This window comes from Canis lupus, chromosome 18, assembly GCF_048164855.1.
Source record: "Canis lupus baileyi chromosome 18, mCanLup2.hap1, whole genome shotgun sequence".
Taxonomy (NCBI): domain Eukaryota; kingdom Metazoa; phylum Chordata; class Mammalia; order Carnivora; family Canidae; genus Canis; species Canis lupus.
The window spans coordinates 57,714,769-57,740,357 of record NC_132855.1 but is presented as its reverse complement, the minus strand read 5'-3'; the positions used below and the strand labels follow the sequence as shown (position 1 = coordinate 57,740,357).

At 44.1% G+C, this 25,589-nt stretch overlaps 1 pseudogene; it reads right to left on the bottom strand.

The window, feature by feature from the left end:
- Positions 1 to 8,837: 8,837 nt before the first annotated feature.
- On the bottom strand, positions 8,838 to 23,659 carry LOC140609381 (large ribosomal subunit protein eL24-like; annotated as a pseudogene).
- Between the last annotated feature and the right edge of the window lie 1,930 nt (positions 23,660 to 25,589).

Here is a 25,589-nt window from a genome sequence, read left to right as displayed (position 1 = left end):
AACGGCAGCACCTTGAATTTGTGATATTTTTTAATGGAATATTTAAATTTTTACAAAATATGAAATGGGAGAACAGATAGGCCATAGAAGGCACCATAATAACAATGAAAACATAACCACTACTAGTGTTTATGGGTACTTACTAATGTGCCAGGCACCCTTATAAGTGATTTACATATATCAATTAATTTCATCCCTCTAAGCACCCTACAAAATAGAGATTAAAATTATCCTCATATTACAGGTGAGTAATATAGGCATAGAGAGGTTATAACCCACTAAACGTACTTTGTCACATAGTGGCAAAGCTGAGACTCTGAGAGAGCTTGGTTTCCCAGCCCACATCCTTGATCAAATCACTGTACTTCATGGGACGCCTGGCTGGCTCAGTGGGGAGAGCATGTGACTCTTGATCTCAGTGTTGGGAATTCAAGCCCCATGTTGGGTGTAGAGATTACTCAAAGAAATAAATTTTAAAAAGAAAACAAAACACTGTACTTCCACTCAACTACTTTAGTAAAAGTTCATGAGGAGGGATGGTACGGACTGGACTGATTTTTTATTCCCCTCCTCCCCTCAAGTTCATATGTTGAAATGTAATCCCCAGTGTTGATGGTATAAGGAGGTGGGACCTCTCAGAACTGATTAGGTCCTAAGGCTGGAGTTCTCAGGAATGGGATTACAAGAAGCCAGAGAGCTAGCTCCCTCTTTCTGCCGAGTGAGGATACAGGGGAGGGGGAGAGTTTGCGAGCTGGCAGGTCTTCACCAGAACCTGAACCTGGCGCCATGATCTTGTACTTCCAGCCGCCTCCAGAACTAGGAGAAGTAAATTTCTCTTGTCTGTAAATCACCTGGTTTACAGTACTCTGTTATAGCAGCCCAAACTAAGACAGTGGAGACCCTTAAAGTTGAGATAATTTAATGCATTAACATTGTACCTTTTTTGTTTTGTTAGCCCTTTCTATGAAGAAGAGATGATTCTTCATAAGGAAGTTCATTATCTAATAACAGGCTAGTGGGACTATAGACCTTAAGCAAATAATTATAAAATTAAACATTTAATTTCAATGGCCATAAAGGCTAAAGAGGGAAAATACAGGAGTCATGAGAACCTAACCTGGGGCCTTGACACAATATTGTGTGGAAGGATCCTTCACAATGTTAAGACAGACACTTTGAGCCTCACAATTAGGTTGGGGAAAAATAGTACAAAAATGAGGGACTTCATTTGTTATCTTTGCAGAAATGAACTACATCCAGATTATGGTGGTAGAAATTCATTGGGCTGGTAGGACCTGATAAAATCTAGGCAGGACTTGACTGAGTCAAATAATATGTGTTCCAAGTAGATATCAAAGGGGTTTGGGGGGGTGCCCCCCAAATAGGTACTCCCTATCAAATACTGCCATGGAGACCAAAAATAAAGACTACAGTCTAGGAGGAGGCGATCTCAAAAGCTCCCAGGCAGAGGCAGAAAAATCAAGCCAATGAAAAAATGTTTGAAAAGGAACTGCAAGCATCAGGTCATGAGTAAAATCTGAACAGAGGACCCAGGAAAGGATCATTTCTAGTTCTAATTCATATCTGAATTTCTAGTTCAGATAACCTTTGAAGACAGAACGGTGGATTTCATCAGGATGGTCACGATCACTTAAGATCAAAATGAGTAAAATGTTAAAATGATGACCAAAGGGACAGTATGCAATCTTTTGGAAGAAGCCATGAGGACTTGAGAATGTTATACTAGGACATTCAAAAGAAGATCAAAGAAGACCAAGAGGTTGGGACACCTGGGTGGCTCAGCCACTTGAGTGTTGAGCGTCTGCCCTTGGCTCAGGGTGTGATCCTGGGGTTCTGGGATCGAGTCTACATCGGACTCCCTGTGGGGAGCCTGCTTCTCCCTCTGCTTATGTCTCTGCATCTCTCTCTGGGTCTCTCATGAATAAATAATTTTTAAAAAAAGAGTGTCCAGGAGGAATTCAGAAAGAAATGTCAGGGGGAGTAGAAAGGAAAGAGGGTTTGAGGGACATCTCAATGGCAGTGAATAATCAAAGAGAAGGAAGAGCAAAGAAGACAGGTATGAACTGTATGAGAAACCCACCACAAGCCCTATACTTCAAAAATCACAATATTCTTCATGTAGTGAAGAACCAGCTTGAAAGAGTGGTGCTCTATGGAAGAGCAGGCTCTGGGGAGAGCACAGGAAACAGCCAGGTAACCAATACCACTGATCTCACAACCCGTGTAAGAGGGGCCTGTCTCAGGCACTAAGTACAGGGAAAGGTAACTCTTGATCTCTTTCGTCAAGGGATTTGCATGATAGTTGGGCAACAGGATAGAGAGATTTTAAAAAGGATTAAAAGTACAGTCCCTGGAGCGTATTATGCTGAGTGAACTAAGTCAATCAGAAAAGGACAAACATAATATGGTCTCATTCATTTGGGGAATATAAAAATTAGTGAAACGGAATAAAGGCAACAGCTCTACCTGCCCATGAGTCCTGTCCCCATGCTTTAATAAAACCACCATTTTGCACCAAAAACAAACGAACAAAACAAGGAATAAAGGGAAAGGAGAGAAAATGAGTGAAAATATCAGTGAGGGTGACAGAACATGAGAGACACCTAACTCTGGGAAATGAACGAGGGGTAGTGAATGGGGAGGTGAGCAGGGGGTTGGGGTGACTGGATGATGGGCACTGAGGGGGCATTTGGTGGGATGAGCACTGGGTGTTATGCTATATGTTGGCAAATGGAACATCCAATAAAAAATTTAAAAACATAAACTTATGACAGTAAACAAACAAACAAACAAACAAAAATTACAGTCCCACCTGAAAGATGTGGAGGTAATGTTTTGGGTCCTCAGGAAGGGACCCAGTTGGAGGCAGGTAAAGGTCACTCCTTCCCTTTGCCACTGTGGGCAGAGGCTCACTCCTCCCGGCCATCAAGCAGTCCAGTCCATGGGAGGTGTAGGTTGAGATAAACTCTGTGTCCCCCAGAGAGGGCTGCTCAGAAGCGTCACCGATGACTTAGGATGTGAAATGAGGCCTTCAAGGATGAAAGAGACACGGGAAGAGGAGAGTGGGGAGTCGAGCAATGGGAAGTAGCCTCAACTGAGGCAAGGAGGCTGGCCTGGATGTGTTTCAGGAGAGGCTCTGAGAAGTAATGGATATGGAATAAAACCTGCTCACCGAAAGTGGGGAGGAAGGGAGGGGGACACCTTCCTTGAAGAAGAGGGTGTGCATGAAGGAGCCGGTGAAAGGCCCTCGTGTCAAAATATCTCAGAATCTAGGGATGACAGTAAAGAAAAAGAGGAGAAGAGATGGGCCTCGTAGGAGAGGCTGACAGCCGGGAGGAGAAGGCAGGAGCCTAAAAGTCTTGGTTCACACCCACATTCAAGGCCATTACCCGCAGATGCTGCTTTCCCCACAGAGTGACCACGGGCGCTGTTGGTCCTGCGTTCGGTCTGTTTTGGGCACTGTACACGATTAACGTCAGCGCCTTGTGGCCAAACTTCCTCCATTACCCGTCTCCACAGAGGGTCTCCCACTCTCCACCTCGCTTCCTTGCAAATGTGGCCTTGCACCTAAGCTTTATAAAAAGTGCTTTATAAACATGTATTGACTACTCAAAAGCTTAGCTTTGTGGTGATTTACCGCAGGCCCGCTGCTGCTTCATTCCTCCTGGGTGGAATGACATCTGCGCAGATGAGTGTTCAGAATTAAATTAGCAGGATGCCTGTCCCAGAAAAGAGTACCTGGACTCCAAGGCTGCCAAAGAAATCAAAAGACACAAACCAGAATTCCCGGATTCAAAGGATCTAATAAGGGAGTCCTTTAGAGTTAGACCTGGGATCTAACCCAGGCCAGACCTAATGCCTACCTCCCAAGGTTACAGGGAGAATTAAATTAGGGGAATGTGAAATTGAGGGCTTCCGTGTGGTAGATGGCAAATACAGCCTTGGATCCTTCTTGTTCCCCCTCACCCCTTGCAATGGGACCTTAGCCCCTCCCATTAAGAGGCAGAGCCTAATTCTCCACTCTGAGTCTGGGTTTGGCCAGGAGACTTGCTTTGGCCCACAGAACAGTAGCAAATGTGACAACAGCAGAGACCCAAAAGTGCTTGGGTGTTGGGCTATTTTTTCTTGCTGCTCCTAGGAACGCCGTAATCATCCTGGAAAGAAGCCAGGACCAGCCTGCGGGATGATGAGAGGTGGGTCTAGTTCCCTGGGGCTTTGGCCAGCTGCCTCCCATTCCCAGAGAGGTCAGTAAAGCCAGCCTAGCTCATCCAACACCAGTCAACCTGCCAACTAACTCAAGATTTCTGAGGAAACCCAGCAAAAACCAGGTGAGCACACACCAGACCAGAAGAACTGTTCAGTCAACCCAAAGAATCATGAGCTAAATAAATGGTTGTTTTAAGCCACTAAGATCTGGGATGGTCTGAAGGGCAGCACAAGTGAATTTCTACAAATAGTGCCTGGGTTGCTACAGTCCCACCGAACTGGTTAGTAACACATTGACGTTAGCATCTTTATCTTCTGACTTTCATTCAAGTGATTATTTTCATATTGGCCTTTGCCACTGTCAGTATTAGCTTCCACCATAAATCAATCTTTGCTGCTATCAAGGCCAAAAAAAATAAGCTCCAAACCTTTCCAATAATGCAGACATATTAGGGTTTTCCAAAGAAATAGAACCAATAGGAGATCTATATGAAATAAGAAATTGACTCACATGATTATGGAGGCTAGAAATCCCAAGATCTGAAGTTGGCAAGCTGGAGTCCTGAGGGAGCCAATGGTATAAATTTCAGGCCAAGAGGAGAGGAAGACAGATGTCTCAGCTCAACAGTCAGACAAGCAGAGTTCCCTCTTTCTCGGTCTTCTTATTCTATTCTTCAATTTTGATTGTAGGAGACCCCCCCCCCTTTATTAGGGAGGGCAGCTGGCTTTACTCGGTCTTCTATTGATTCAAATGTTAATCGTACTCAGAAACACTCACAAATAAATGCATCCACAATAACGTTTGACCAAATGTTTGGGCACCTCGTGGCCCGTCAGGTTGGCACATAAAATTAACCATCACAGGAGGTAACACTTATGAGTGGTTTTTAAGTAAGGGACAGAAACAAAGTCCTCTGGGATCTGTGAAAGGAAAAGAACAAATCTCCCACCTTTTCCCATCATTGTACCAGTGGCCCTGTCCTGCCAAGTGAGCTTCGTGGATGCCCTGAACATGATCCTCCATTTCGTGCACCACTGCCTGGTGGAGCATGTTTGAGTTCCTTAGGTCTGTGACGATGCAAGCCACTAAGAGTATTAAGAAGTCCAGGGCGTATGTAGAAATAATAGTAAGAATAATGATGATAAAAAATGAAAAAGCCACACTTACATGAGAAATACAAGTAGACAAGAGGTAGCTCTAGAATTCTATTCCTTTCAAATGAAACATTACATATTCCAAAATGGAGAAAGGATGATAAAGAGAGAAATCATACCTGGAGTCATGTCACAGGGCCTTTTCGGACCCATGGGACGCTGGCCACCTACATATCTGGAGAACAAAAATCAGTAACCATCAGAAGACTAGGACGGAATCCTGACCTTTGGCCTCTCTGCCCTTAGATACCCAGGTGAGCAAATCTGTGTTTGGATTATTTATCTGCTTTGTCAACAGTCTTGCAGATACAAAAAGCTCTGAATATGCATAAGTATTTTCATTATAAATAAATAGAGGCTTAGGGTATTTTCCAAAGTTCATTAATTATTGAGGTCCCCTCAAGCAGCTCTTGCTCTGTCATGTTATGATTTTTGTTCCTGACCAAATCAAGTTACTAAAGAGTCCATCTTGATTGTGAATTCATTCAGGAAGTGATTTATGGCTTTTATAAAATTCTTTGACATAAAAATAATGTTGGAAAAACTTGATTTTTTAACAATTTAGGTGCTGGGTTCTCCATACTACATTTTTTATTTTTAAAAAATGTGGCAAAGTACACATAAAATTCATCATTATAACCATTTATATGTGTATATACAGTTTAGTGACATTAGGTATATTCACAGTCACCACCATCCATCCTCAGAACTCTTTTTACCTTGCAAAACTGACTCTGTATCCATCAAACAATAACTCCCCATTTTCCCTTCACCCCAGCCCCTGGAAATTACCATTTTATCTTCTGTCTCTATGACTTTGACTGGTCCAAGTACTTCATATAAGTAGAATAATAGAATATATGACTTTTGGTGACCAGTTTATCTTAGTTAGCATAATGTCCTTGAAGTTTATCCATGTTGTAGCTTGTGTAAAATTTTTCTTAAGTCTGAATAACATTCCATGTACATGCCACATTGTGCTTATCCATTTATCTGTCAGTGGACTTTTGGGCTGCTTCCATCTTTTGGCTATTATGAATAATGCTGCTCTGAACATGGATGTGTGTAGACTCTGCTTTCATTTCTTTTGCATATACACTTAGAAGTGGAATTACTGGATCAGATGATAATTTTTTTTTTAATTTTTAAGGGTTTTATTTTATAGAGAGAGTGAAAGAGAGAAGGAACAAAGGGAGTGGCAGAGGGAGAGGGAGAAGCAGACTTCCTGCTGGGCAGGGAGCCCAACATGGGGCTCCATCCTGGGACTCCAGCATCATGACCTGAGCCAAAGGCAGGTGCTTAACCAATTGAGCCACCCAGGCACCCTTCTATTTTTAAATTTTTAATGAACTGCCATACTGTTTTCCATAGCAGCTGCATCATTTTACCTTCCTACTAACAGTGCACAAGGGCGCCAATTTCTCCACATCCTTACTAATTCTTGCTACTTTTGGGGTTTTGTTTGTTTTGCTTTGGTTTTGGAGAGTAGTCATCCCAATAGGTGTGAACTTGTATCTCCTTGTGGTTTGGGTTTGCATTTCTCTAATGATTAGTGATGTTGAGCATCTTTTCATGTGTTTATTGGCCACTTGTAGATCTTCTTTGAGCAATATCTATCAGTCCTTTCCCTATTTTTAAATCGAGTTGCTTGGGTTTTGTTGTTGAGTTGTAGAAGTTCTTTATATATTCTGGATACTAATCTTTCACCAGATATATGATCTGCAAATATTTTACTCATTCCATGGGTTGCATTTTCACTCTGTTGATTGTGTTCTTTGATGTTTTAAATTTTTATTTAGTCCAATTTATCTATTTGTACTTTTGTTGCCTATGCCTTTGGTACCACATCTGAGAAATGACTGTCATAGCAAATGTCTTGAAGTTTTTCTCCTATGTTTTCTTCTGACAGGTTTATAGCTTTTCCTCTTATGTTTAGGTCTTTGATCCATTTTGAGTTAACTTCTCTATATGGTGTAAGGCAAGGTCCAACTTTATTCTTTTGCTTATGGACATCCAGTTTCCTCAACATTATTTGTTGAAAATATACTACTACTTTTTTTTAACATTTAAAATTATCAAAAGAAACAAGGATTGTCTCTTTAGGCAGAGAGTATTACCACTGTACAAGATGGGACTAATTATAGGGCAGGCACTACCAACCACATGACCAATAATACTAATTTAATAATTTATAAGGCATAGGCACTGGGTAGTCTCCATTTTTCCCCTGCCCCCTCCGTTCCCTTCAAGTCTCCATAGCCCTGGAGGGGTTGATCCCTTCAGAGGACATCATCTGGCTTCCTTGCCTTGCCTTTTGTCTTTTAATTGGTTTTGGCCAATGGGGGGACAGGTGAGAGAATAGTCAGAGTTTCCTCTATACCCCCTCATGCCTCTGTAACTATTGCTCCTTGTCTGGAGGCCCCGTTTCATAACTTCAGGTCTTTTCAGGCTCTGGAATATTGTTTGCTTCTTTTGATCCTTCAATTCCTGCTTCAGCTAGGCCCTGGGTATCTCAACATCCTTTGGTGATTTCCTTAACTCCACTCACACCTCTGTAAAAAGTCTCTTTATTAATTCTCTTCAGAACCCTAACCAAGTGGACCTAATATTTCCTGCTGAGTCCCTCACTGATATGAATGATAAGTGAATATGAAGACAGAAGACAGCCTTTTTTTTTTTTTTGAGACCATGTATGTACACAGAGGGAAGGGGGCAGAAGGAGGAAAGTCTTAAGCAGAGCCTGAGCCTGCACTAGGTGCAGAGCCTGACCGGGGCTTGATCTCAAGATCCTAAGATCATGACCTGAGATGAAACCAATAGTCGGTCACTCAAACAACTGTGCCACCCAGGCACTCCAAAGATAGCCTTTCTTAAGTAACTAGTGAAGCTACTTAGTCTAGTGAGATATTCACCATGGTATTTACATCCTGTTTAGAAGTTGCAGGTTGAGGGAGGGGTGGGTTTTTTTGAGGAATTTTTCCTTTTTTTTTTTGGATGCCAAGGAATTAGGAAAGAAGGGAAGGGAGATTCTGAAGCTTTCTTTTTTGTTTTTAAAGCCAAGATTTCAGGGATCCCTGGGTGGCTCAGCGGTTTAGCACCTACTTTTGGACCAGGGCGTGATCCTGGAGTCCCAGGATCACGTCCCACATCAGGTTCCCTGCATGGAGCCTGCTTCTCTCTCTGCCTGTGTCCCGCCACCCCCCAGCCCCCGTGTGTCTCTCATGAATAAATAAATAAATCATAAATAAATAAATAAAGCCAAGATTTCAAAGGGAAAACAATTTTAAAAACTAACACCCCTGCCGAGTACTAAAGATAGCTATTATAAGCAGACTAGTAGGATTTTTATTTTATTTTATTTTATTTTATTTTATTTTATTTTATTTTATTTTATTATTTTATTTTATTTATTTTAGTTAGAATCAGATGTTTATTTAAAAATCTGATCCACTAACTTAGCGTTTTCCACCAACTCAGGTTGTGGAAACCTTCACAGGGTTCACAATCTTTTGCTTAGGCAGCAGCCATTGCTGTCTTTTTAGACGCTTGCTTAGCCTTTTTTGCTTCCTTGGCAGCCCTGATGGCCTGTTCTCATTGCGCCTTCCTAACTTCAGGTTTCTGATTCCTCTTGGCCATTATATCGGCACGAGATGGCCCAGGGATGGCCCTCTGGACTTTGCACGGCGGGTTCTTTTCTTTTGAATTTCTTCCGACTGTCCCTTTCTGTGCTTTCTCTGTAGAGGACAGTCCAGTTTATCTGCCGAGGGTTCCTCTTGGAAAGGAAGGCCGACTCGCATTTTGTGTTAAGAAACTGGAAAAAAAAAAAAAGAAAGAAACTGGAAAACCTTCCTGTCCGTCCTGGCGTAGGGCCTGCCGTGTCCGGGGTAAATCTTGCACCCACTGAAACTGCACAGCTCGACCTTCGTGGCTGCGGCGGCCGGGAAGAAGGAAAGATGGTGAAGAGGACGGATTTTATACTACTAGCAAATTAGAGCAGCCAAAAGGGTTCCTCCAGTCTCCTCAAACCCAGTCAGATAAACGTTGTTTATGTACCACTCAGCCATGAAGATGCATTTACTATTTGGGCATAAGAGGTAAACCCAGGGCTGGATTACAGTAAACAGTAATTTCTATCAAAAGTTAATGAGAGAGCTGGCTTGAATCTGGAAGTACCCAAGTATCCTATTTCTTTTCATCTTGATCCTTTAGTCACATCTTAAAGGAATTACCTCCCGCCTCGGCTCATTTCTCTTCTATGCATTTGAACCTAACTAAAGGGCAAACTCAATCCACACCCAGACCTGCCTCGCTAATCTGTGTCTGGAAGGGACATCTGTCATGTAGCTGGACATGAATTGAATCATTCTGTAAACTACACCCAGAATGTTGTACCCTAGGGGTGAATCCTGGGAAACCTCCTGGCTACCCCCATTGCTGATTCAATCCATAAGAAAATGCTTCTGTGCTTATAAATATCCCCAACCACCTCCTGGCAGCAAGTTTCAGAATAGCAGGCTTATATTGCAGAAGGAAATAATCTAGTGCTCTACTTGTGGTGGGATATTGTGTAAACCCAACCTCTTCTGATGATGACAGTCATCATAATTCATAAGGTTACATGGCTAATTCCTAATCCTCTGCCATCTCAAAAATTACCCTTAACATTTAAAAGAAGTAAATGAATATGGATCACAGTTAAAAATATAGAGAGATCTTCTCCATGTCCAATTGGCTCATACTTATTCCCGGACTAGGAGGCCGGGACAGAGAGGTTCCGAATTTGATTCACATCTCCCCATTCAACCATTTCTCAAAGAAACTGCAAGTCTTCTTAGATAAATCCTAAACAATATTTTATATTTTCATTATGCTTGTTTTTAAAAATGAAAGTAAAAAGACAAAGTATTTTTCACCCTGGCAATAAACCTGCACAGGCAGAGAATTAGATGTCAGAATCTTTAGTGGCAGCCACATTATTTAGCTGATGAATTAATAGGAATTTGTGGAAGAGGAGGCAGGATTTAAAGTCGAAGCTGAATAACAATTAGGTCTTAGTGTCATTAAAATTCTACTTTCAGCTGCTACTAATTTTCTTTCTGACCACAAAAGACATTAGTTTTTCTGAGTAAGGAGGAAAAAGATCTATATTGTTTTACAACACTACCCACTGAAGAGGCTGCCATTTAAACCGGATAGACAGAAATAGATGAACAGAAGGGGGGAAGATTGGGGGAAAAAAGAATGCACTGGGGTGCATGTGAGGATCTTGAAGGCATGAACAAATTCAGTGGTAGGAAAACAGACAAGGAAATGTAAGAAGAAATAGCAGAGGCCAGCATCTGAATATCAGATGTCCATTATTTAGAGGAAGATCAGGTGTTTTGAAAGGGAAAGTTGGGGGTGTCACGCAAGACCAAAGACAAGTCAACGTAACTCCAAATGACAGTACAGTTTTTGGTTTTAAGACTTTAGCAAATTTTCATCATTGAGATACTAGTTGGTATTTGGAACTCACTTGGGGGGCAGTACTTAGATTCACAGCACTGATTATGTTTTACCACCCTCTCCCACCCCAAACAAATGTTAGTCTACTACCAGCATCACCAGGAGTACCCACCCACTTGATTCCTGGTTAGAAATAATTAATGTGGAACCTGAATGCATATCACCATGAAGCAGGTCCATTTGTGTATTGAGAGCTAAAGAGCACCAGCCTTTTACTTATATGGTAAACTATAGAATCTGAGCTGTGGACTGTTGAGACTATGATTCTGAGCCCAATCATTCAAAAATGGAATCATAAAAGGTGAGGAAACATTACAGCATGAGGAATATGTGGAAATCCAAAACAAGATTGCCAAACCTCAAGACTGGAAAGCAAATCTGATAAACACATAGCCTCTGGAGAAGAGCAGCACATTAAAAAAAAAAAAAAAAAAAAAAAAAAAAAAAAAAAAAAGCTGGTTTCTTAAATTTTGAGCTATTCTTACAGAGGAACAAGAATTCCATCTCAAGGAGCAGCAATTAAAAAGAGCTGCCAAGAGAGGTTGAGATAAGAAAGGAATGACACAGCAGGAAGATGGCAGCCCTTATAAACTGAAATGTGGGTCAGAGCCTCAGCCCTTCTTAGCCTTCCTAATGGTTCCTCCGAGGGCAGTTCTGTTAACTTCATAGCCATCCCTTAAAGATGAAAATGAACATCCCAATGACCTCATCACAGCACTAAAAGGGGTCACATTTTAGTTAGAAAATGGCAGTCTCTCTTTACAATTTACATACTAAACAGAAGCTTCTAGATTCCCGGAATTTCCCTTAGGGAGACAAAATAAATAAGGAAAGGCGCCTGTGATAACCCAGGGTCTAGTTGGAGAAGCTGAACTAAGTACAGATGATTCATAAAGATGGGTGGCTTTTGTAATACAATGTGAGAGATGCTAATGATGGAACAAGGACCAAGTGGTAAGGGAAGGCAGGAGGCTGTGGCTAACAGAGCCCATTAGGAACCCATCCTTTCTCCCCATCATGGACTAGGGTGCAAGTGCAATATCGAGTCCTAGTGAGGAGAGAAGGGGCATGCCAATGTTTTCTCTTTTGTTTGGATCCTTTAATTTGCTAGACTGGCTCTCGGTGCCTCCCATCCTCAATATTTATGAAAAAATACCTTATTGTACTTATTTTCTCAGAAGACTCTGTGGAATTGTAAAGCATTTCATAGGTTTCCCCTGAAAACAAATCTAGGATGTCAACTCCCCAGCAACTGAGTAAGCAGCTGGCCTACCCAGCATTGCTATCATTTCTAATACAGATGTAGAGATTTCATGAGAAAGGTACCTGGTAAATGGCAGGCACTATTCTAGGGTTTTTTTTTTTTTTAATACTTTCTTAATATTCACAACAGTAGGAACTATTATCCCATTTTGCAAACCAGAAGACAAGAGTTAGGGGGTTAGGTGACTTGACTTGCCTAAGAGTACATGAGCCAATAGGTAAGTAGCCCAGCAAAAAATATAAACCCAGGTCTTCTTGATGTGGGAAACAGGCAAAAGAATAATTAAATTTCCTTACAACTTGCAGCCCATTCATAAGCCCTTACAACAGGCAGAGTGACATCCCTCTTGGAACTCCCCTGCCTTGGTGTTAATACTTCGCTAAGGGCCAAAGGCAATTTTAGCCCAATCTGCAGGATCCTGTGAATCTACTTCAACATATAAAGATTCCTTTGGAAACTTCCTTTATCTCTACCCATCCCACCCCCTCCTAGATACAGGTTGGCAATCATCCCCCAAGCATATGTCCCACAATATACATCTGAAGGGTCTCATGACTGAGTTTTTACTTAACACTAATAAATGACCTTTTTCTAACAATAGCTAGTCCCCTGGAAACCTTGTTTCCAGAATACCTGGGAGATTTACACTATTCCTAGCCCCCTCCCAACTTGAAAGTATATAATGGGCCACTCCTCAAGACCCCAGTGAAGCTCTTTCTGCCCACAGGTCCTGCCCCGTGCTTCTAAAACACCACCTTTTTGACTAAAGACGTCTCAAGAATTCCTTTTTGGCCGTTGGCTCTGAACCCTCACGACTTTCCTACATCAAGCTGATCCCAGAGCCTATTTGCATTTTCTTTCTTTCTTTTTTTTTTTAAAGATTTTATTTATTTATTCATAGACACACAGAAAGAGAGAGAGGCAGAGACACAGGCAGAGGGAGAAGCAGGCTCCACGCAGGGAGCCGGATGTGGGACTCGATCCCGGGTCTCCAGGATCATGCCCCAGGCTGCAGGCGGCGCCAAACCGCTGCGCCACTGGGGCTGCCCCTATTTGCTCTTTCTACTGCATTCTGCGCATCCCACAGAAACCTGAAATATAGCCCAGTACGAAAGAAATCTCTTAGAAGAAAAAAGCTGAGGCTTCACTAGTTTAACAAGTAGAGTTAAAACACTGGGTCATGAAAATACTCAAGCTGGAGCACATCACTAACATCTTTAGACCTAACATCTACTACCCCCCAACCTCCACTCCATTCCTCCATCCTCACAGCCCTTGGACCTCCTCAGGAAGTCTACCTACAAGCAGACTGGTGCTCTTCCTGAGGCCTGGCCCCATCCGGAGAAGGCCTTGTTGATTGATTGCTTTCAATCAAGCAGAGTGCCCCATTCCTTGCGATTGGCATAGTGTGTTCGCAGGAAGCTCATCTGGCCAATGGTATGTCTCCACTGAAGGAGTTGCTGGGAGTGTGTTCCCACTTAGGAAAAAACCCCACAGTTTCAGAGGCAGAGATGGTCTCTTCTTGCATGGTTTGGGGACACTCCCACATAAGCCTCTTGGAACTGGGTCAGCATAAAATCGTCAGCCTTTGTAGTCAGTGGGATGGGGTCAGAGGGAGCCTGGTTTCTGAAAAATAGCTGCCTTCTGCCTAGCTCAGGGGCCATCTTGGGTCTTTCATCACTTGCCTTGGGAACCATTCTTGGATGTTTCCAATGGTTAACTGGTTATTTGAGTTAGTTTGCCTTTTTTGGGTAGAATCTGGAGCAGTTAATCACCTCATATTAATTGCTTTTGTAATTTATAGAGTCTTCTCTGTGAAATGCAGAGCAATTTCACAGAAACCATAGGAAACTTCTTTCCCCTCATTCCCTTATAAGATCAAACAGGTATCTGTCAACAAAGGGCAGTCTTCCCTGTCAGAGCTCTTTAATGTGATAATGAGATAATGCAGGTCTCTGATTTCTCCTGGGCTTCTCAAGGGTCTGCAGACTTGCACCCCCGCCTGCACCTCTTCTCCCACTTCATCGCCTCAGCAGCCACCTCCCACCTCTCTCTTAAATGCAAATGAATTTCTCCACACCCTCCCTGTTCTTTACACTCTTAACCCTTTCTACCTTATAACTGCATGCTTACAGGGCACCCCGGATCTTTATCCTTACATTCAGTTCAACAAATGCTTATGGAGTGCCTCTGGGAGCGAAGCGCTGTGATAAACCAAGCGCCAGAAAGACCTGAGTGAAGTCCCTGCTCTCAGTTAGTGGGGAGAGCCAAGGCTGAGGAAAGTAAGCACAAAGTACAAAGCGGCTCCCCTGTGTGACCGGCTGATGCAGAAAGGGCAGGTGGAACGGGGTGTAAGCAGACGCAGACGGGAGGGACCGGGCAAAAGAAGGCTGGTCAGCCTCTCCAGCCCCACATCCAGTTTGCAGATCAAGCTATGGGACTGATTACAGAGGAAAGATGCTTCCAGGGCATCTTCCACTTCAGCCTTTCTGTGATCTTTCTTGCTCTGCCCATTAACCCTTTCTGTGCATCTCTGCCTTTTCTCTCAAATGAGGAGCTCTCTTCAACTACTTTAAACGACATACTATTCTGATTACCATTACCTGCAGCTCCCCTTGTCCCTAAGTTGGCTATTTCCTGGGACCTTCTAAGGCTGAGCAGTGAGGCCGAGTCAGCTCCAAGATGTCAAGAAAGGCCTCGTTGTTCAGCCCGTGGGGACAAGAGTTCAGTAGGAGAGATGGCCAAGGCTTTCCAGGGTAGCAGGTAGCTGGCTTAACCTCCTTCTATGGATAATATTCCCTGCCCAGCTTCACTGCTGTGCTCAGAGGGACAGGATGAGGGGAGGTTGGTAGGGTGGGTTCAATGACCCACATGCCTTGATCAGGATGGGAGAGTCTTGGCACATCACACGGGCTGCATCTGGGCAACACGTTCACTGCTAAAGCCAAGGAAATCCACTAAGTACCACTATTTATAGGGTTGGCCTCTGTTCTTGTGTTGCTCAGAACTAAAGGGACATTAATACTGAAAATGAAGGCTTCTTACTGGTCGCACGTAACTAGCTGTTACTGGCAGCACATATGTGAGAGGGTACAGAGCTTCTTTTATCTCCAGTTTTCTCACTGAAGGCTAGGAGTAATGAACACACTGCCTGGGTTCCATGTGAGAATTTCACAGACTAATGTAGATGTAGCCCCTTACGCAGTATGCTGCATAGAGGCAGCCCTTCGTGGAGGTAGTTCTCATCCATCCCCACCATGTCCCTTTCCTAAACGTTTCCTTGAGATTCTACTTGGGCCTTAGTACAAAATAATATTTGGAAACTGAGTCCTGTGGCCAACCTTTAAACAACAGAAAGTGCCATATAATTTTGAAGATATTTCTAGCAAATTCATGGGCCTCAAATTTCCAAGTAAGGAAAAATCATCTCTTTTGAAAATGATGTTGGAACCCCTCAGCTGATGTGGATGACTAGCTTAGCAAGGGCGAAGTCCCCCAGGTTCAGGTCACAGTGCGACCCTGTGGCCACATGTGGCTGCAGAACCCTTGAAACGCGCCTGGTGTAAACTGAGATGTACTGAGAGCATAAACAGACGTTGGATTTTGAATCCTTCATACCACAAAATCCCTAAAATGCCTCAAAAAATTAGATACTAATTGTATGCTGACAAGGTAATATTTTGGACATCACGGGTTAAATATTTTATCAAAATAGATTTGATTACAATGAACTTCACCTGTTTCTTTTTACCTTTTTTTTAAAAAGATTTTATTTATTTATTCATGAGAGAGAGAGGCAGAGACACAGGCAGAGGGAGAAGCAGGCCCCATGCAGGGAGCTTAATATGGGACTCGATCCTGGGACCCCAGGATAACACCTTGGGCTGAAGGCAGGTGCCAAACCACTGAGCCAGCTGGGAATCCCTTTACTTTTTTTTTTTTTTTTCATGTAGCTGTTAGCAGTTATGTAATTGGGGCTCACATTCTGTGTTTACTGGATGGTGATGAGGTAGTAAGTAGTTTTGGCGACAAGCCACCGTGTGAGGTCTTCATCACTTTTACTTGGCTGAATAAGTCTTGGTGATGAGATTGTAGGGGATATTGTGGTGAGGCCTAAGAAATGTATTTATTTATTGATTTATTGATTTATTTATTTTTGTTTATTTATTTTTTGCCACACATGACTTTATTTGAGAAGCCCCGGGCACAGCTCAGACACGCCAAGAACACAGAGGGGAAAGCAGAGCATCGGGGGCAGCTCCAGCGCACTCCCCGCCCCGTCCAAGTCCTTTAAGAGCGCGGAGAGCTGCAGCTCAGGCTCCATGGGCCCTGCCCCTGCTCCCTGCGCTGGAGAACAGGTTTGGGCCTGCCAAAGAGCCCCCTCCAGCTGGGCCCCTAGGCTAGTCACAGACATCTCGGCAGTGAGGGGGCGGGCCCCACTTGTACCTGGCTTAATAACTTCTCAAGCGTAGAAAGAGTTAAGCATGGTCAGTACTGTACTAGCTCTTCACTGCTGAACTTCACCACAGCTTGAAAAGGAAGTACTTTCTCTCATTCTGTTGCAAAAAGCATCCAAGGTCTTCTTTCCAGATGCTGCTGCTTTTGTCTGTCTCTCCCGATGCATCAATTAAGAACACTTTGATGACCAGAGCTTCCTCCGTCAGAGAGCTCAGTGCTCACCAGCTAATTAACTCTCCAAAGAAAGCTGAGCGCTTTGCTTTCTTGCTCCCTCGGTGTCTCCACTTCCATTTCCTGCGAAGCAGGGAGACCACTCTTCTGGGGCTGCAGGGCCTCGGGCTTGCCTTTGTGCTTTTGTTTTTCCAGGTGGGAGAGACTTTCCCTGACAGTATATTTATTTCATTACCTCATCCACCCACCCGGAGACATGACTTGGCTAAAAGCATTGTTCAAGCTGTTTTGCCACTAACCGTATCTTTTCTTGGTTAATAGTACTTAAAACAACAACAACACCCCCCCCCCCAAAAAAAAACCAAACAACCACATTCGAATAGATTAGAACCATCTTTTATTTTATTTTATTTTATTTTTATTTCTTTATTTGAGGGAGTGAGAGAAAGAGAACAAGTGGGAGGAGGGAGAGAAGGAGAGGGAGAAGTGGACTCCCTGCCGACTCAATCCCAGGACCCTGGGATCATGGAGCTGAAGGCAGATGCTTACCCAACTGAACCACCCAGGTGCCCTAGAACAACTTAACTGTATTGCCACACTGGCTTTTTCCTTTCCCCATTTCATTTCCTGGACACCAGAACTGCTTTTACAGTTGGCTTCAAATTTTCAGTTCCCACGTCAAGGTGAATGATTTCATATTTTCTCTCAAGTTCATTCTCTTCTAAGTTCAACTGCCTGCTGGACTTCTCTACTTAGGCACCCCACGGATGACCCTTGGAGTCGATGTGTACAAAGGAACTCCTCAACTCCCTCCACCTGGGCCTCCCCTCCTTACCACACCTGTCAGTGGCACCACGGTCTTCTCAGCCACCAGGCTCAAGACAGTGACAACATGCGTGTGTAGCTCACTTCCTCTCTCCGCCTTCAACTTCACTCACCAACATTTGTCAGGTCGGCCTACAGTTTTATCTCTTGTCTTCATCCCCTCCTTGTTCTGTTGCCAACTTCCTGGCTTCTTCCTCAGCTGCCTGCAGCAGCTCGATGGATCCAAGCACAGCTTCCCATAGACACTCTGACCGAGTCACTTCCCAGAATATAACCAGGTTCCCCTGTCCTACACACCGAAGTCAGATACCTCAAAACACTTCCAGTTAGAGTGGATGTAGGTGATCACAAAACAACCAAGAAGCAACCTCCCCCAGATTAAAAAAAAAAAAAAAATTCCCGCCATTCAGAGCTCTGTATTGTCTGTCCCCTAAATACCTTCCCATGTCTCCTCTTCAGACTCTTGGTTCCATCAAAACTGAACCACTGAATGCTCCTGAGATGTGAGCCCAGTTCTTAAGAAGCTGGCGCCCTTCCATTCGCCCAACCCTCTCTCTTCCCTTGCCTAAAAATATAGTCCTACAGATCCCTCTTAGTTTGCTAGGGCTGCCACAACAAAGCGCCACACACTGAGGGCTTTGAACATCAGTGTATCGCCTTACAGTCCTGGAGGCCAGTGAGAAACCAAGGTGTCGGCAGGACCGCGCTCCCCCTAAAGGCTCTAGGGAAGGATCTGCTTCAGGCCTCTCTGATAGCTACTAGTAGTTCCTTGGCTTGTGGCAGCATAATTCCAGTCTTCATATGGAATCTACGAGTGTGTGTGTGTGTGTGTGTGTGTGTCTAAATTTCCCTTTTTTATAAGGACATCATCCACACTGATTAGGGCTCACCCTACTCCCATCTGACTTTATCTGATCTAATCACATCTACAATGACCCTCTTTCCAAATAAGGTCACATTCTGTGGTAGGAGGGCTAGGACTTCAACAACTGAATTCTGAGGGAACACAGTTCAACCCATAGCACCATCCTTATAGCCAAGCATGAATGTCACCTCCTTCTGGAAACATCCCAGACCCAGTCTCCTTCTCCCCACCCTAACCATGATAAAGCCACTACCCCTCCTTTACCACCTCTGGCCTAAGCAAATCCTTCGAGCTTTTCTGTGTTTTATGACCCAAGCACCAGCTTTGCATCTGGTTTGGGCATTGAGTTGTCACCAGGCTGCTTTTTGAAAGGAACGTTGACCCCGCCTACAGCAACTCTAACTTGTACACCCATCCCTCATCTGGGAAGATGGGGGACGAAAAGCATAAATGCTTCAGTAGGCTCTCCTTGACCCCGGGAACCTGCTGTGTGGGATGAGGGGATGTCCCTGTGGCAATTCCGTGCCAGGACAGTTGCCCCCGGAACAGGTGCTGGAGTTCTGAAGACACCTCTGTGGACTCCTTCACCTCCAACTGCTCGAGGCTGTGCCTCCAATTGCTGCCACCGAAAGAAGTGAGGGTGCCTTAAGCCATCCCTACCCCTGCTCTCCCTTCCAGAGCAGTTAATCTGCTATTTAAGATGCACATCTCGATTTCTTGTCGCAGCCTGCTCAGCCACATTTGGAGGTTTTGATTAGGAGATAGCACCCTGTGTGTAAGAATTGGGTCAGGTCACACCATTTAATAAAGCTATCATGACTGATGGGAGCGTTACACACAAAAGGGAACAGGAGTCATTCAGCTGTACTCCTTGTGGCATGAAATCACGCAGCCTCCACTTGGGTAGGGACCTTTTTGATGTCACAGGGTGAGGGATTAAGTCATAATTATGTAGATCTAAATTACCTTCCAGCAAACCCACTGGCGGTTCTTCATTAACATCGCAGCAGGCTTTAATTCCAGCGTAAGACTGATCACCCTTCAGCTGCCCGACATCCAGCCTGCAGAATATGTTTGGCATTAAGCAGGGACTTTGGTGAAAAGAACATCAGGTGCCATTTCTCTACTTTGTCTCAGACTTGATTTTGATTAATAAGTGCCTGTCCTCCTTCCATGATGTTCCTTGGATGCGTACTTGCCGGTTCCACACGGGTGACTTCACTACTCAAAGCTCGAGGCACTGAAATCTGAGAGCCTCGTAGTGGTTAGGGACCTTGGATATCACTGATCACCTGACTTTTCACCAGAAGGCAGCACAACTCCAAGTCAGATTTCTTCCAACACCTTTTACCACTAAGGTGTCCCACGGATACAAACAGGAACTTTTTCCAGACCCACACTGGATTTAGAGACACGACATCTTAGTGTCTTTTCCAGAAGCATTGAGATAATGAGGAGGAGAGAGGCTTGGGAATAAAAGGAAGCTGCTAGGAACTTGGATGCTTCCAGCCACATCAGGTTGTGGAGGTAGATCCCTGGTCAACATGCAGGATGCCTTACAATTGGTGAGCTGGCTCGTCTTGGGTCTCCCAGAAACTTGTCTCAGTAAGGATGTGCCACAACCATCTCCTCCATCTTCCACTGGGGCAAACCAGGGGAGCTGCCTCCTAATGTCAGGTGAGATAAAATAGCCTTGCTTTAGGAGACTGCAAGACAGTTCCTGCAAGCAGCAGCGAGATCTACTTCTCTCCATTAAGGAGGGAGATAGGCTTTCTCATACTCATCTTCTGGGACTTTCCCCTCCCCATCTGTAGAAGGGAATGTTCTTCAGTTAAATCAGGAAACATTTAGCCTCTGACAAGAGCTAGAGAACATGACATAGAGAACATAGAGAACATGACAGGGTTGGGAGGGATAATCCACGCCAGTGATTCTCCAACCTAGAATTAGCTAGCAGGCTAGAAAAAAAAAAAAGGAAGATGCGGCCAGATCTCACAAGAGGGGTAGGTCTCACAAGACGTCAACATCTCCAGTGATGGGGAATGGGACTTTTTTTTTTTTTTCTTAAACTGCCACGAAGCTTAATTTTCATTCCAGCAACTCTCCTAATTCTTCTGTGTGGTTTCTGGCCTCTGTTATTTTTATCTTAGCTTGTTTATGGATGTGTCATAATTCTAGACTATTTCAACTTCTTTTTGGAAAACAGATGGTCATGGTAGTAGTGGGTGTCAAATATAAGTAAATTTGAGAACAGAGGTCATCTGAAATTATCTTGTACCCACTAGAGAAGGAAACCGCACTCATCATCTAGGATAAATGGCCAATTGATCTCCGGTTGAAAAATTTAAATGACAGCAGCGGACCACTTTAAAATGTGACTTATTCTACTCTAGGCTGCTCTCATTGTATAAAGTTCCTCCTCGCATTGAAGCAAAATTAGCTCCTGGTAACATTTTTGTATTGATCTGAATTCTTTCCTTTGATTATTTTAAAGGATTCTGCTTCCCAGCATTTATTAGTTACTATTGCCACATAACAAATTATCCCCAAACTTAACTGCTTAAGCAACAGACACAGATGGTGGGAGACACACAGTTTCTAAGGCTCAGAAATCCAAGGGCAAATTACCTGGATGATTCAGCTCCGGGGCTCTCATGAGGCTATGACCGAGATGTCAGTGGTGGAGCTACCGTCATCTGAAGGCTTGGCTCGAGCTGGAGGACTGGCTTCCCAGGTGACCCAACCACATGGTTGTTGGTGACACGTCTCAGTTCCTTGCCATATGGCTCTCTCCATAGGGCTGCTCAAGCATCCTCATGACAAAGCAGCTGGCTTCCCCCAGAGCACGTAATCCAAGAGAGCAAGGAGTAGCATCAATGTTTCGTACCTAATAGGGTGACCACCATCACTTCTGCCATAGGCTACTTGGTTGAATTCAGTTGCTAACTGCAGCCCAACTCAAGAGATGGAAAATTAAGCTCCACCTCTTTAAAACAAGTAATCTCTATTTGGTATTTCTCTATTTGGTGAAACAGTATTCTTATGCTTCCATTTAATTCTTTAGATAGGGCTTCCTTTAGTTCTTTAAACATATTTATAATAGCTGGTTGAAAGTCTGTATAACAGTTGGCCCAACATGGAGGCTTCCTCAGGGACAATTTGTATTGACTGTTTCCTTTGCTGGGTATGGGCCATCTTTTCCTGTTTCTTTGTGTGTCTCATAATTTTTTTTGTTGAAAATTAGACATTAAAAAATGTTGAGATATGTTACATACCAAACATGATAATCACACTTTAAACCGTATAACACAATGGATTTTAGTATATTCACAAGGTTGTATGACCATCACCACTATCTGATCCCAGAACATTCTCATCACCCCAAAGAGGAATTCCACACTTATTGAAAACTGGCCATTTGAAATCATATAATGTGGCAGTTCTGTAAATCAGATACCTTTCTCCACCAGGATTATTGTTGCTGTTTTTGTTTTGTTTGTTTTAGAGAGAGAAAGAGAGAACACATGTGAGCCCAGGGGTTGGGGGAGAGAGAGGGAGAGAGAGACTCTTAAGCAGGCTCTGTGCCCGGTGCAGAACCCTACTCGGGCCCTCATTACCCTGAGATCATGACCTGAGCCGAAATCAAGAGTTAGACACTCAACTGACTGAGCCACCCAGGTGCCCCAATGTTGCTATTTTGTTATTGTTTGTTTAGTAATTTTCTTGGACAAATTGTGTTGATATGTGTTCCCTGTCATGTTGACCACTAGAGTCTGTATTCAGTTAACTTAATGGTTAGATAATGACTGAAGAGAAATTTCCATAAAAGCCTTGAACCAATTAGTTTCCAGCCTTTCCCAAGAGACGGTGTGTGTGTGTGTGTGTGTGTGTGTGTGTGTGTGTGCAGATGAGCTGGGGCACACTTCCAATGCTGCTGATGTATACAAGTTCCTGCTTGTTTAGGTTCTCAAAACCAGCCAGTGGTGAGAAGTTGCAACATTAGGTCCCTCTTACGCCTTTCCTGAGGGTGCTCACAGCCCTGCACAGGTGTGTGGCCTTCCAGATCCTGTGATAATGTTGGAGCTTTGCAGAGCCCCCTCTGAACACCTGATTTCTGAGATCTTCCTCTTAAATTTTTGGCCAGGCTCTTGTTGGCCCTAACTGGTATCCAACCTCAGGCAGTCACAATGCTAAACAATTGCTATGTACTGTTTTTGACAAATGCCCCAGGGATTAGGTTCCCTCACCCCTCCCCACCCGCAGTGAGCTCTGAAATGGGTCAAATAATGACAATGTCCTATGCATAGGGCTTTCCATGGAGCTGTAAGGCATGTAAAGTAGTGACAACTCTATGTGAAGGGGCTGTTTGATGGATTCCAAACCCAATCCACCCCTTCGATGGTTGATTCTCACAGCTGCCATGATTCTGAAGCTGCTGGTTTTCATGACTGCTGAGCCAGCATGAGGGGATAGTACAAGTAAAAAAATGCAACATTTGCTATTCTTATGGAGACTTAGCAGTTTTTCTAGAATAAGTGCTTCTTGGGTTGTGGGAAGCCTTTGGTTAATTTCCAGCATTTGGAAAAGTTGATTTTGACCATTTTTACAAGTAGTCTTATGCTTTACAAAAGAACAGATTTTCAGAAATTCTTACCCCACCACTGGAAGACTCCCAAGTCCACCTCTTGGAGGGAAGAGTACCAGGGAATTTGTGGACATATTTTAAAACACCACACAGCATCTGTAGAACTCAAATCCAGAGTCTTACCTGCCAACCTGGCACAGAGGGGCCATTAGCAGTTATGAGATGTGGCAGAAGAATTAAAGGATGGCAAAGCCTGTCTTTTCCATGAATATGTTTTTTTAAGAGCTGAACCAGATGCTTTCCCAGGGTAGCTTATCCTCTCTTTGACCTCTCAGAAAACCTGTTCCCTCTGTACCTACCTGCCAGCCTTGAAAGGTGGGGAGTTATCTACGTTCAAAGAAGCTTGCTGGAGGCTCTCCTGATATAAAGATAATCCAATGGCAGCCCAGGTATCAACCTGTGATAAGACAATCTGCCAGCCTTTTGGGACTTTCTCTTGGATCAGCTTTCCTGGTGACGTCACTCATCGTGACTTCTTGCCTGGATGGTACCCTACCAAATTGGCAGCTGAATTCTCACTTTTGGCAGTTTTTATGTAGTCCATGGTATCTTGATAAGCAATTTTACTACTGTCTTTTATGCTGTCTTTAACACTGGTAAGAGTCAAATCTCTCTGCTATTGGACAAATAAGGATGTACCCAGGGCTTCCATCGCAGTATTTTCGAATTGTAACTTAGGTCTGTGCACTTGGCTCATAAGTAACTGCCTTCTTCACAGTGGCCATGTGTACATGGTGTTCAGTGTAGTAACTATTCAGCAGGAACTCCACCCCATTGGCTGAGTCATATTTCTAGAAATGAACAGCTGAGAGACTAGGCTGTTTCTCCCTCTTTCACAGTGAAGGGCCTTCCCAGGAGAGCCAGGAGAGCAGTCCGCCAGAGCCAGACAGCCTTGGTTTCCATCACATCTTGGTATCAGGGTGACCTCACAGGGGTTCTCTTTTGCTTGTTATAATAAGCCTACTTTTCTGCGGAGAAAGAGGCTGAGAGATTTTCACGTTGCAATACACTTACAGGAAGCAACTGGCCCACATAGTAGAAGGACAGAAATAGAGTAACTAGAACATATGTCCTAGACCTTGCCCTCTTGGCGATTGTGAATTAAGAAGTGTGACAGATTAAAGATGGGTGAAAATTCTTTGATATTCCTCTTACTGAGAAATGGGTTCTATTACTGGCCTATTACCACTATCACCAGTGGTGCCTATTAAGATAAAAGACAGTAGTAAATTTAATAATTTAATAAGTAAGTAAGTAAATAAATAGGATGAAATTATTAGCATCAAAGTCCCTGGGGCACCTGGTTGAGCCTTAGGCTCAGGTCATGATCTCAGGGTCCTGGGAGCCAGTCCCTGCATCCAGCTCCCTGCTCAGCAGGGAGTCTCCTCTCTCTCTCTCTCTCCCTCTGAAACCTCCCCATCACTCATTCTCTCTCTCTTGCTCAAGTAAATAAACTCTTAAAAAAAAATAAAAAGTAAACTGAAAAAAAAAAAGGCCTTTGCTCCTTCTGCTCCCCTCTTGGTCAGCCTCTTTGTAGTGCCTATTAGGCAGGCAAGGTTTGGCTACAGGAACAAACAAGCCCTGAATTTCAATGGCTTACAACAAAAATTCGTGTCATTCTCACATCACACGTCCACATGGCACGTCAGCTGGTGTCCTTCTCCTGGGACCCAAGTACCCTGAAGGGCCACTGTCTGAGGCTGGAATGTTACTGGATGTTGTGGCGGGTGGGAGCTCTGGAGGGCTGCACGCAGTAATGGGATGTTTTGGGAAATGTCACACTTCTACCCACAACTCACTGGCCGCCTAATCACATCGTTCCACCCAAACACAAAGGAGGCAGGAAACATGATCCTGCTATATTCCTGGAGGAGGAGAGCATGAAGTCAGGTGTGTTGCCCTGTTCTTTCCATGTGCACACATCACGTCTTTGCAGGTGGGCCCCATCACTCTACTTGGTGGCTTCGCAGTGTGGGGCACATGGGGGCTTCCCAGATGCAGCGTCCCTGGGATTGGCGGTGAAGAGCTCTGGATCCTGGTCCCGCCTCAGTCACCAAGTGTCCCCACTCTCCCGTTGGAGCTTCTTGCTTGACCCTTCAGAAAAGTGAAATGGTGAGGACAAAACGCTCTCTGAAGTTTGATCCAGCTCTTAGGAATCCTCAACAGGTGTGTTACTGAGAGACTGATGCCATTTCCACCCCAAATTCGAATAAAAGGAGCATCCCCTCCCTCGGCCACCTTAACGGTAAGATTATCTGGGGACTGGCTCCTGAAGCCCAGGCTCCCTTTACCCCCCAGGTGTGTGGTTAATAAACATCCTGTTTCAGGGCAGAAGAGAAGAGGGGCTCCTGGGTGGCTCAGTGGTTGAGCATCTGCCTTTGGCTCAGGGTGAGATCCCGGGGTCCTGAGATTGAGTCCTGCACTGGACTCATTGTGGGAGCCCGCTTTTCCCTCTGTGTCTCTCTCTTGTGAAT